Source organism: Natator depressus, chromosome 1, assembly GCF_965152275.1.
Source record: "Natator depressus isolate rNatDep1 chromosome 1, rNatDep2.hap1, whole genome shotgun sequence".
Taxonomy (NCBI): Eukaryota; Metazoa; Chordata; order Testudines; family Cheloniidae; genus Natator; species Natator depressus.
In genome coordinates, this window is record NC_134234.1 from 253,356,203 (window position 1) to 253,368,919 (window position 12,717).

Below are 12,717 nucleotides of genomic sequence, written 5' to 3' on the forward strand. Positions count from 1 at the left end.
TCCCTTATAATCACTTAAAATTTACCTTTTAATAGTTAATAAACTTATTTCTTGTTTATAACATAACCCAGATTGTGTAATTCATATTGGGAGGGGGGGCAAGAAGTTGTGCATAACTCTCCACATTGAGGGAGAGGGTGAATTTTTATGAGCTTGCGCTATGCAGATCTTTCTATATAGTGCAAGACAATATTATTTGGGATTTACTCTCCAAAAGGGGGTGTGCACTTGAGTGCTGGGCAACTTCCTAGCTGAATCTCCCCATAGAGAGCTGCTTGCAGACTCTATGTGAGTCTACAGCTGGTGAGTCCCTACCCGTGTGTGTGCTGCCAGAGGCCGGAAAGCCTGATTCAGCAAAACAGGGAGAGGGAGCCCAGGCTAGTTGAGCAGACTGGTTCAGTGAAACCTCAGCACATCAGGTGGCATCCCGGACCGAGAGTGGGGGGGGGTCCAACTGTCACACTTGGGTCACATTTCTAAGCTTTTATCTGAAACCATTCTGTCTAGACACCTTGTTTTTTAAATGAAAGCTGAGATTCTCCTCTAATCATATGAATCTAGAGGCTGGGACTTTATGAAAAGCACCAGATATTGCAAGACTTACAGTAAAATCACAAGAGTTTGCAGCATTGCTGTGTTAATGTTATGCTGAATCTGTTTTCTCTGTATGGTCCCTTTAAATCTCCAAGAAGGCAGCCTGGTTGTCGATTTTAAGGTTATATCCAGTGTTGTGATACTCTCAGTACATTTCCCAGATCTAAAGAAGAGCTCTGTGTAGCTTGAAAGCTTGTCTTTCTCACCAGCAGAAATTGGTCCAATAAAAGATATGACCGCACCCACCTTGTGTTTTCATTTTGAGGCTGTCCATATTGGAGATCAGTTTTAGCTTAGATCAGATGCAGGGCCTTAGAGTGAATCACTGTATTCCCTCTGTCATGGTGACTTTGGAATTCTTCTCCATTTATTTTCTTTAATCTGAAATAATATTCATCTAGATACAGACAGAGGCTCCCGAGCCTCAAGTGGCTCTTTAATGGGTCTCCTGCAGCTAGCTACATGATATTACAACACGTTGTGATTTAATTATTAACCAGTCAGGAGGCTTTTACTATGCTGTTAACCAATTGTAGTTGATATAATAATACTTGGTCAGTCATTTTGCTGTGAGAATTACATATAGAAGCTAAATATTTACCCTGTCATACTGTTTAAATAGGAATATATAGCACTATAGTAAATGAAACAATGAATTCACACTACTGTGACTCTTCTGGGTAATGCTGATTGCTAATTTGGCTCCTGAACCACTGAGGTCTGAGTATCACTGCTCTAAAACAAAAGATGCAGGTTGTTCTTTATGTCTGAAAATACAGAACAGACACCCCCAAGGATGCAGTGAGCAAATGTGGTCAAAGAAAGCAAAACACGGCTCACGCTGCTGGCACCACCATGCTCCAGCAGATCCACTTGGAGAGAAATGTCCCTGGCCTCTCTCTGCCTTTCTCCTTTGTGCGGGGTGGGGAGCGAAAACTGCTTCTTTGCTGTTTTAGTGTCTAAATTGTCCAGCTTCCAATTGGCAAGGAGAGGGAAAAACAGTCACGTTTACTCCTAGACCTTGTGCCTTGTGTCCTCAGAGCTGCAGAGCTGCATTTCAATGAAGCAGTCGCAGAGATTGGTGGCAGTAACACACCCACCTGGTCCGACAGCATTTCAGTCCAGCCTCACCACAGTGGTGTGGTTTTGTTTTTTTTGTGTGCACCTGTTTAAGTGGTGTGACACTTGGCTGTGGATGCTCATGTTTGGCTGATGGTGTGGTGGGAAATGGCTTGCCTGGATGCCCTTCCAAGAACAGGGCTGGTCTGTTAGCAGAGGGTGTTGCGCACACAAGCTTGCAATCCCGCCATGCAAGCGGCAGCGAGATGTGAGTGAAGAGGGCAAGGGCTGTGCCGGGAAGAAAGTGCTGTAGCTCTGGCAAACAGATTGCCTCAGTTTAACCCCACAGCACTCCTTTGAACTGTAACTAACTAAAGCAAATCTTCTGCCATAAGCCAAGTGCCCCACTGCACCTTCCAAACCTGCTTATGGTTGCATAAGACTGGAACTGCAGAGTCGGAGGTTGCTATGGCAACTTCCATCCCCGAGTCTCCGTCTCCCTCTCGATAGAAAACTTTGTGTGTGTGTGTGAGCACACACTGTAGTGATGGACAAATAACTCCCTTGTTTGTGGGGGGGCTGTGATGCTCCCAGAGTTGTGAGGCACCTTACCACTACCTGCCCTTTGCATGAAGCAGTCCTCTCTGTGCTTGCTGTGGGTCAGCTTCCTGAAACCAAGAGCCTCTGTCAGCACAAGCAGTGCCTTCCAGGCCTCTGCAGACCTCACACTCTCCATACAGGTCGTGACAGGCACACGCCAACCCCTGAATACTCGGAGGATTCCCTGCAGCGTCCAGCCTCTCATCCACTGAACACTCTCAGAATAACCGGGCCTCCTGTCCCCCAAGGAACAATACACACCAGCTTGTAAGATTCAACTCTGGACCAGCACTTCACTTAGCAGCACAGCACTGAGATGTATTTATTGTGAAAACAAGAATAAGTTTATAATCAAAGAGCAGAGTCAAGTCATAAGGAATACCAGTGTTGGCAACAAGTGGTCACATGTCAAATAAAATCATAACACGCTTTCCTGTCCAAAGAAATGTATCGTGTTTTCAAGCTTTGCTTTGCAACTGTGAGGGCTAGAAACATAAAATTTAAAATTAAATCTGAGGCTTTCACATCATCACATTAATAAAAATTAGGATCTGGGGCTTTAAGCAAAGCACCAAATATCCTGCGGCTCACAATAAAATTGCAAGAGTTGGCAACAATAATGTCAGGTGGCACTGCAAAGTTGGACTGAGGTTCATTAGCAGGGCTGTATTTGTGAGCTGGAGGGTTCTGGGAAGGGGATTAACAGGGGGTGATGCGGGTGAGGATTTAAATGCACTGGCAGAGCTGTTGGGCCAGGGGGCGTTTCTCAGGGCTAGAATAGCAGGGGAACTGCAGGTCATGATTTAGGTGCATTGGTAGAACAGGGTGGGGTGCCCAGAATTGAATTAGCAGGAGGCTGGGACAGAGGTGCACTGGCACGGTGAATGGGAAGTTTGTATAGTGTCTTTCCATCTGGGCTATTTGTTACCTCAGTTTCATGAGCATCGATTTCACCTCAACATTCCAAGTAGCATGTCCTTTGCAGATGTCTTTAGCTTTCAGTCCTCATTGAGCAAGTATTGTCACCAGCCAGGGGGAACTGAAATGCAGGATGTATCTCTCTGTATCTTGGTGTTTCTTTCTCTGGGATTAAAATAGAATAAAGTGCTTTTTAAAGAAACTAGCAAGGACGGTGAGGTTTTTTTCCAGGTGGTTATATAAGCTTTCTAGAGACAATCTCCCCTCACCACCACCCCCGCCCCCAAAAAATCAATATTAACTTCATTAACTTTCTTTCTATAGTCTTTTCTTAAGGCAGGGACAGGGAAGTAAACTGCAAATGCCCAAATGGAGACATAGGGTAAGGCAGTAGGACCCTTGACGCAGAGAGAGAATTCAAGGGTAGTTTAGCTGTGTATTATGTGGAGCAGAGGTAGGGTTGCCAACTGTCTAATCACACAAACCCAAACACCCTTGCCCAGCCCCCTTCCCCACCTCTTCCATGAGGCCCCGCCCCACTCACTCCATCCCCCCTACTTCCATCGCTCACTCTCCCCGACCCTCACTCACGTTCACGGGGCAGAGGGTTGGGGTGCAGGAAGGCGTTGCAGGCTTTCGGCTGGGGCTGAGGAGTTCGGAGTGTGGGAGGGGGATCTGGGCTGAGCCTGGGGCAGGGAGTTAAGTGCAGGAGAAGATGCGGATGCAAGCTCTAGGAAGGAGTCTGGGTGATGGAGGGGGCTCAGGGCTGGGACAATGGGAGCTGCAGAGTCGGCGCAAGGGGCAGGGGCAGCACATGGAGACCCCCTGCCCACACCTCCCCCAGGGGCTGCAGGGATGTGCCGGCCACTTCCAGAAGCCGCACAGGGCCAGGGCAGGCACGGAGCCTGCCTTAGCCCCACTGCGGTGCCGGACTTTTAGCAGCCTAAAATCTCCCGGTTTGGCTTCAGTAGCCTCCGGGAGATAAAGCGCGATTCCGAGAGACTCCCGGCGAAACTGGGAGGGTTGGCAACCCTAAGCAGAGGTGAATATACACAGTTCATGGCCTAATTCGCTGTAAAATGGTATCCTACAGTGCACAAATGCTCATAGTTTCCCTCTTTCTTCTCCTCTCCTTGTTTTGTTGGAGAGTTCTAATCCCCATATAAATTGTAGCTCACTTTCCCTGTGCTCTGGCACTGCAAGGAGTGGCACTCCAGTTGGTTAGTTTGATACTAATTAAATTTGTTTCTGCTGTTCATTTCACAGATGCAGTCCTCTTCCACTTTTAAGGAGAGTGGTGGTCACAGCCAGTGGGAGCTTGTTGCTAATTGGATTATTGTGGGATTATTTGGAGAGGAGAGAAGCGTCTCAAAGCAGAGGAAAGTCAGGAGGATATGGAAGTGAAAAGAAGGTAACAACAACTTTGTACTACACATGTTCTGTGAACTTTGATCTAGAACACATAGAAAGCACCTTGGGTCTGATTCCCTATGGCTCTGCACCTTGTATGGTCACTTACACACATAAACCACTGCTGTGTCAGAGTGGTAGCAATTTACATCATTCATACAGGCTCTAGTTTGATCACAAATTATTGGGGCTTGATGCAGGAATCACTGGGTGTAATTGCACAGCGTGTGTTATGCAGAAGGCCCAATTGCATGATCAGAATTGTTCCTTCTGGCCTTGAAATCTATTAATTTAAAGAGCGAGGTGATGGTGAAGTTGGCCCCATGTCAGCACAGCTCTTTGTAGCTTTCATTATGAAACCTGAAACTGGGCCATGTTCATCCAGATCTGAATTTCATTCAAAGCTTGAAATTCAGACCAGGCTTGCAGACAGGTTCAAAAACAGTGGAGCAGCCCTGGTTCCTGAATATTAGAGCTTCCAGATGAGCTCCACATTTAATTTTGGGGCTCGTTCAAACTTGAGATCAAAACCTGGGGGAAAACAAATTCACACAGTCCTTCTGGTAGGTACCCTACATCTTCTACTTAACAATATAGTGCTCTGTTTTAGCACTGCCAGCTCTGATTTTATTGCACATCTAGTGATATTTGACATTTCACTTAAAACCCCAGCTTTTTTAAAGTAAGATTTTAGCCCTTTTATTTTCAAAGCAAAGTTTGAAAATTTGACCCCAATGTATCCTAAAGGCTCAAAAATCAAACAATAAAAAGAACCCAAAATATTTTTTTATCTCATGATTTTGGGGGGAGGTTGACTCATAATTTTTGATTGCTTGTGGTTGGCATTGTAGTTGACAATGCTGCATTTATTACAACTGGACAAAAATGGCTTTGTTCCATATGAGTTATCAACTCCCCCCCCCAAAAAACTTTCATACCACATGGACTGTTATTCACTCATGCAATAACTCACCTCCCATGGTAAGCATTCAGACTTTGCAATTAGTTTTCCTTGTATCCTCTCTCTGTGCTGATTATGCCTGGTCTGATGGTTCAGACCCAGCACTGGAGTGGTTGGAAAACAAGGTTTCTATTTCCACTTCTCCCACTTGATTCACTGTGCAACCTTGAACAAAATAGCTTGCCTCTATGCCTTAGTTTCCCCATATGTCAAAAGAGACAAATATTTGTGTAGTTGTCTCATAGGAGCGTCTGAGGCTAAACTCATGGGTGTTCATAAAACATTTTGTGGTATTAGTAAAAGATGATAGAAGTTCAAGCATTACTATTATTTATTAGTATGGCTGTCATTTTGCATCTTGAGTACATTATTGCTATGCTTAGAACAAAAAGAGAAAAACAGGGTGCGGAGAACAAGAACAAAAAAATGGACAAATGCTAATTCTGAGCTATTCTTTTTCCAGGAATTATAGTTAGTCACAGACTTCAATTAAAAAACCCAGAGGTATTTAATATTGTGTCAAAGTAAGGAGGCATTTATTTATCCCAGAGGCCTCCTTATTTTCATAATAAAAGTTAAAAGTGGTAGGGAAAGAACAGTTATTGTGATTACATAGAAATGGCACAGCAGTGAGATAGTCCAGCAGTTCTACGGGACAGGAAAGGGCGGGTAAATGAGGACATTCACCTAAATCACTGAGACATTGGGCCTGATTCACTGCCATCTATTTTTACCCTGGTGTGACTCCATTGAAACCAAGCGCCAAGGTGAAATCCATGGATCTGCAATAGTATAACATTGGAGCAACATGGTGGTGAAGCCAGCTTCAGGGAGGAGGCCAAGGGGGATAACAAAGGGATTAATTATCTTTAATAACAGGGAAATCTGGTCCTGAAACACTGACTTCAGGGAGAAAGACCAAGGGAAGTGTCAAAGGGATTAGCCCTCAGTTGCACCTTCCACCAGTGAGGTATCGGCTCCAGAAAGCAGAGAATCAGGGTTGAGAAAAGTCCATCTCTCAGTCACAAAGAACACAGATTTGGCAGCGTTCGTGCTAGAAGAAACGATCTGCAAAGTATTTTCTGCAAATACTGCTTCCACCATCTCCTGAAGGCACAGGCGCGGGTGAACGTGGAAAGGGTTTTTTGAATAGATTTTAAAAACCTAGATCCCAGAGAAGCATTTTTTTGTAAGCTGCTTCCCCACCCCGTAGTGCTCCATCCATTTTGCAAGGCAGATGGAGCCTCAGAATATGAGTATTTACACTGTCCCAGTTTATGTAGCAGCAGCCAGAGCTGCCTGGGCTATAACAGACGTTTCTTAATGGGGACCAAAATAGAACTACCTGCCAGAGACAGCGTCACATGTGCTGCAGAAGGCTGTGGTGTTTTACTCAATGCTTCATGCATTTTTCATGTATTTCAGCTTGTTTCTATGCGGTTTGTTTTGTCTCTGTTTTCCCACCTCCCCTCCCATCTTATCAGGCTTTATTATGCTTTTGTTCTGATGCTTTCAAGTGATCCCCTGTATTCACCTCTTCACCTGACTCCTCCGTCAGTTCCTCACACTCCTGTTGTAACTAAACATTTTCTGGAAGGTTCCAACCCTGACAGGAGGTGATTGGGAGGGAGGGGGAAAGTAGGGTCATAAAATGGAGAGCCAAGGAGAACCCAGATACTGTAGAAACAGAACTGTGGAAGAGGCCAGGTAGCTGCCATTTCCCCTCTCTGTATGCAGCTCCTAGATGGAAGAAGCCAGCAGGACCCCTAGGGAATGGAGTCTGTGGTACCCCTCATACCATGCTGCATACCCACTGTCACTGGCCTGCAGGACTCAGGAGGGAGAGGTGTGCACCCCTCCTTGCTCCCATATGCACTATTGTCTGCCTGAAGAAATGGGTGTGGGAAAGAGATCCAAACTCATGACTTGTGCCTGCTCCTCCATGTTCATGAAGGGTTTTTATACAGTACAGTACTCTGTACTCAGTGTCAGAGGAGAACAGGGCTTTCCTTCAGCAGAGAAAGCCTTAGACCACTCTGTTTTCCTTCATCAGGGCAGGGGAGATTATAAACCAATTAACTTGGTCCACCAATGGGAGTATAGACACTGACTTCTTTACCCTTAGCTGTACAGCCCTCCCTAGGATAGGGGAAGAATAATACTTTGTATTTCCCTGGCACCTTCTATCCAAGAACCTCAAAGAGCTTTACAAACATAAAGGAATGTAGACTTGCAACTAGAGATGGCTGAAAACTTTCAGTCACAACTTCTTTGATGAAAAATGGCTTGTTTCAAAATTGAAAACTTTTGCAAGCAGTTTTAGTTTTTCATTTTTTCCATTTTTTTAACCAAAACCACATATTTTGAATTTGTTTTTCTTTCTCCCAGTTCCGAGGGGGTTTTTTCCTCATTTTTCTATTTTCTTCCCATTTTCCACTCTGTAACCTTTCTGAATATTCAAATGAAACTCTAACTCTGCTACTTGGTAACTTTTCAAAGATGCACAAAACATTTTGAAAAGCTAGAGTGGCAAAAGGAAAAAAAGACTGTCTGTGCACTTTGGGGAGGAGGTAAAATCTGGGCATCCTTCATTTTATGCACTCAGTGGCCAAGTGAGAGAAACAGGGGAAAATGAAAATTCATTTTTGTTGAATGAAAAATTGTTCAATTTCAAACCTCGTGAACGAGAAACAGCTTCAGAACTTTCACAGAATTGTTCCTCCATTTTTCAACCAGCTTTATTCAGTCTCCCTGTGAGAAGGGTAACTATTATTCTGTTTTACACACAAGGCCAGTAAGGCACTGAGAAATCAAATGACTTATCTAAGGTCACACACAAAGTCTGTGGCAAGGCTAGGAATAGAACCCTGGCTGTCTCCCAGGCTTGCATCTCATCCTTCCTCCCGTTCTAGGTTAACGCTGCTGATAGCCGCTTATTTCCCCATGTTCATGACTGATTGTAAACTCCCCCCTCCTTGAGTGTCCTTCACTAAGTTGAATTAGCTGGGGGGTGGAGGGGGCTCTCATCTTTAGGGCTACCCAACTTTGTACTGCTTATAGTAAGTGTGACATGTAGGGTTGTCAACCCTCCAGGATTGTCCTGGAGTCTCCAGGATTAAGTCTGAAACAGCTCCAGGAATACTTCCAACCAAAACTGGCAATCTACATGGGGTTGGGGAAAAGAGCTGCAGCTTGCTGTCTCCTGCATAATAACTTTTCAGTTATTCAGGGAGGGGCCATAAGCAATTGAAGTGAATCCGAGAGGGGTGGAGGGAAGAACAAAGATGGTGGGGGAGGGAGAATGAGTCTGGTACATTGAATAATGAAGGAGATTAAAATGAATTGGAGAAGACAGGAAAGCTGATTTTAAATATTTAATTTCTCATGTGTTTGCATTGAAAAGGAGACAAAAACCTTGGAACATCCTTTGTCTTGAACTAATTGTGATCAGAGGTGAGAGGCATGCGATTGTCATTTTCCTCATATCCTTGGTTAAGAGAGAACAGATGAATCTCATTTCATCAGACCACTAGTCCATTAAGTCAGCATCCAGTCTTCAGCAGTGAAGTATGCAGAAGTAAAACAATAACAATTATTGCACCTAGCCTATTGTCCAATGCTGTATGTTACATGGGGAGGGGTCCCATTGTGATCCTGAAGCAATCAGTGTGAGAGGTGATGCACCCATCCTGCACTGCACTGCATCTTTAAAAATGGAGGAGCCTCCCTGCAGCTGCCATCTAGTGCTTTGGTTCAAATGCAGAATATTACAGAGCAAGTCACTTTGCTTTCTGTCTGTCATTTAGATTTGGAAGCAGTCAGTTCGAACTGCACTGTACTCTGGCTTTTCACTTCTCCACACCCCCTCCTCCTTTATTAGTAAAGCCTCTGGTGAAGTTGGAACATGGAGCTTCTCCCATCACCATGTTTGTTCTCCTTCCTTTGACCCTTATTGGTAAATTTTCCCTCTCTCCTCTGCTGACCTATTTTTTTCCCGGTTGATCTGAAATGACCATGGCACTTTTGCAACCAGGGCATTATCCACCGCACATTCTGCTGTAGAGACAACTTCATTTATGCACCAGCATCAGTGAGTGATCTCGGTCTTATAGGACAGTGTATATATGTGTTCATTGCTGCAGAGCCAGTATATGGAGGAAGAAACATTATTTTTGTGGGCCCTGACCAAATAATGGCTACTGTTTTTGTTCAATTGATAAGAATCTGAAGCACTGTTCCTTTTTCCCTACCTCTCTTACACTTTAACCCCAGACTTGCGCTCCACGTCACAGACACTGTTGATATGAACCAGGGCTTTGGAGCAGAGCGGGAACTGGAGCACGGAGCAGCTCCGGAGCAGTGGAGCTGCAGGTTTTTGCCTGGAGCTGGAGCAGAGCCGGAGCACAGCTCTAAAGCCCTGATATGAAGAAGGGGTAGGCAGAGCTTCCTCCAGAACCTGTTGATGCTAGTCGCTAATTAGTCAGAGAGAGACAGAGAGCTGTTTGATATGTGCAATTCGGTTTCTCTTATCTTGACCATAACCCAGACTTCTTTCTTTGGGCTCTACACTGCTATGGGATCTGTACCATAGTGAGTGTGCTTGCATTCAGTATCATGCAACATGGTTTTCTTACACACTTTAGCTGGCTTCATGTTCTGGATTACAAATCAACTATGTACTTATACAATGCACCTATATGGCCCCCATTACCATAGTATCTGAGCACCTCACAATCTGTGATGTGTTTATCCTCACAATACTCCTGGGAGGAAGAACAGTGCTACTATCCCCATTCTACAGATGGGAAATGAGGCACAAAGGGAGGGATCCACAACACATTGCAATGCTGAGTGTCACAGCACGTAATTTATAGGCACTTAAAACAAAACAACAAAAATATCACAGGAACAACACAGTGATCCACAAAGTCTGAGTTAGACAGCTGAGCTCCCTGTACAATGACCGGGGAGAGAGAGGCACCTTAGAATCTGATCCACAAAAGCCAGCAAGCTAGATGGGGAGCCACCTAAGCTAGCCAATGGGAGATGCTGATGAGAGGAGTATGTACTAAGCCGCACCACCTTGCAGACAATGTTGCGAAGGCCAAGACTATAACAGGGTTCAAAAAAGAACTAGATAAGTTCATGGAGGATAGGTCCATCAATGGCTATTAGCCAGGATGGACAGGGATGGTGTCCCTAGCCTCTGTTTGCCAGAAGCTGGGAATGGGCGACAGCGATGGATCACTTGATGATTGCCTGTTCTGTTCATTCCATCTGGGGCACCTGGCATTGGCCATTGTTGGAAGACAGGATACTGGGCTAGACAGACCTTTGGTCTGACTCAATATGGCCGTTCTTATATTCTTATGAGATAGGCACTTACCTCTGCTGGCAATCCATGAATAGGAAGCAATCATGGGGAGTCAGACAGCGTAAGCACCTAAGACATTTCTTGTGGGAATGGGTTAGGCATCTGCTTTGCTCTTCACTAAATATCCAGTGGTGGTGGTGTCCACCTTATAACTTTAGACCAGTGGTTAGAGCGCTCACCTGGAAGGTGGGACCCAGGTTCAATTCCCCCATCTCTGCCAGAGCGGGAACAGAAGATTTGAACAGGGGTCTCCTACCTCTCAGGAGAGTGCTCTATACACTGAGCTAGGGGATATTCTGAGTTAGGGCTCCCTCAGTCTGTCCTGTTGCCCTGTGGATAAATAATGAGTGATTGGAGCAAGAGGACTGGTCCCTTCGTCTCCCATCTCCTAGGCAGGTGGACTACGGAGTCATTCTCACTCTCTTGCTGGCTCAAGTGCTCTTTAAGTATTTATCCACAGTAGAACAGTCATTTGAGGGTGGGGAGAGAGAATGAATGACTCTATAGACGGGCTCTCCTGTTCAATTCCTTTTCCCCCACTCTGGCAGAGAGGGGGAATTGAATCTGGGTCTCCTCTAGCCCCAGTGAGTGCTCCAACTTCTTCTTAGCGTATGCACAACATGCCTTGGGTGGCACGTGACCAGGATTCCTCACTGAATTTGGTCCACTGGTTGGATCATTAGCTTCTCTGGCCCGGCTGGGGTATTGATGGGGAGTGTGATGTGAACATTGATCCATGCCCCCCAGTGCTCCCACTAACAGGATACGAGTTATGAAGTGAGTGGTAGCCAAATGCTCCTGGTTCATGCATCATTCTGGGGCTTAGGTGGGAGATAGGTGTCTGGATGCCTAGAGTAGGGCAGCAGTGTACATGCCTTAGGGTCTAAAATTTTGGTCCCTAGGGAACTTTGACAGCAGAAAGTTAGGCACTAAGTGAGTTTAGGCAGCAGCCAAGCAGCAGTTTTGTGGGTCACAGTGGTGCTGCATACAAGGATTTAGGAGCCTAACTCTGGTGTCTAAATTGCTTCATGGGTCTCATACAGAGAGATTAAGTGACTTGCCCAATGTCATACAGGAAGTCTGTAGCAAAGCAGGGACTTGAATCCTGGTCTCCTGAGTCCCAGGCAAGCACATGAACCACTGGGCCATCTTTCCTCTCATGAACTGTGTGACTATGCTAGAAAAATATAAATAAAAATCATAGTGCTATTCATAAAGCAATTTGAAGATTTATAGTTTATTTTTACTTTATTAATATAATTGATTGTTTTATTACCCATTTGGTGAAATCAAATGGATCCAAGGGCACCTGACAAAATCTGTCCAGATTATCTCTTGATATAATTGCAGGAACTGATTTGCAAGTCTGGAAATCTTTTATCTTATCTAGGTTCCCATCCAGCAGCCATCAACATGGTATCTGGGCACCTTTCAGAAAAAGATATCGAAGTCCAATTTTGGTTTTGATGAAGAAGGCTGGGTAAGTCTTTCAGGCTGTAACCTCACTTTTGTTTATCTGCTTCTTCATCTTCACCTGCATTAGGTATAGAGTAACCTACCTTGATTAGGGTTAGACATCATGGTGGTGATATGGCCTGCACTCTGTCTACTCTACAGCTTCTGCCTTTGATAACACTGGTGGAAATGCTCCAGCTCAGAGAAACTCTTAGAGATATTCTCTGGGTACATGCACTCTGTGAGTGGAAGGCAAATTCAGCTTCCATAGCCCATCCAGTCCTTGGCCATAATACTGCCAGTGACAGGTATAGAATCATCGAGCTTAAGGCCAGAAGAGAAAGCC

General features: G+C 45.0%; 1 long non-coding RNA gene across 1 annotated transcript in view; it reads left to right on the forward strand.

Annotated features, from left to right (window-relative positions):
- The window catches only part of LOC141985650 (uncharacterized), a 41,695-nt gene extending 29,340 nt beyond the window's left edge, over positions 1-12,355 (forward strand). The window contains exons 2-3 of the long non-coding RNA XR_012638991.1: positions 4,438-4,582; positions 12,307-12,355. This is a non-coding gene — a long non-coding RNA (uncharacterized LOC141985650). The remainder of the gene's footprint in view (positions 1-4,437; positions 4,583-12,306) is intronic.
- Positions 12,356-12,717: the final 362 nt, after the last annotated feature.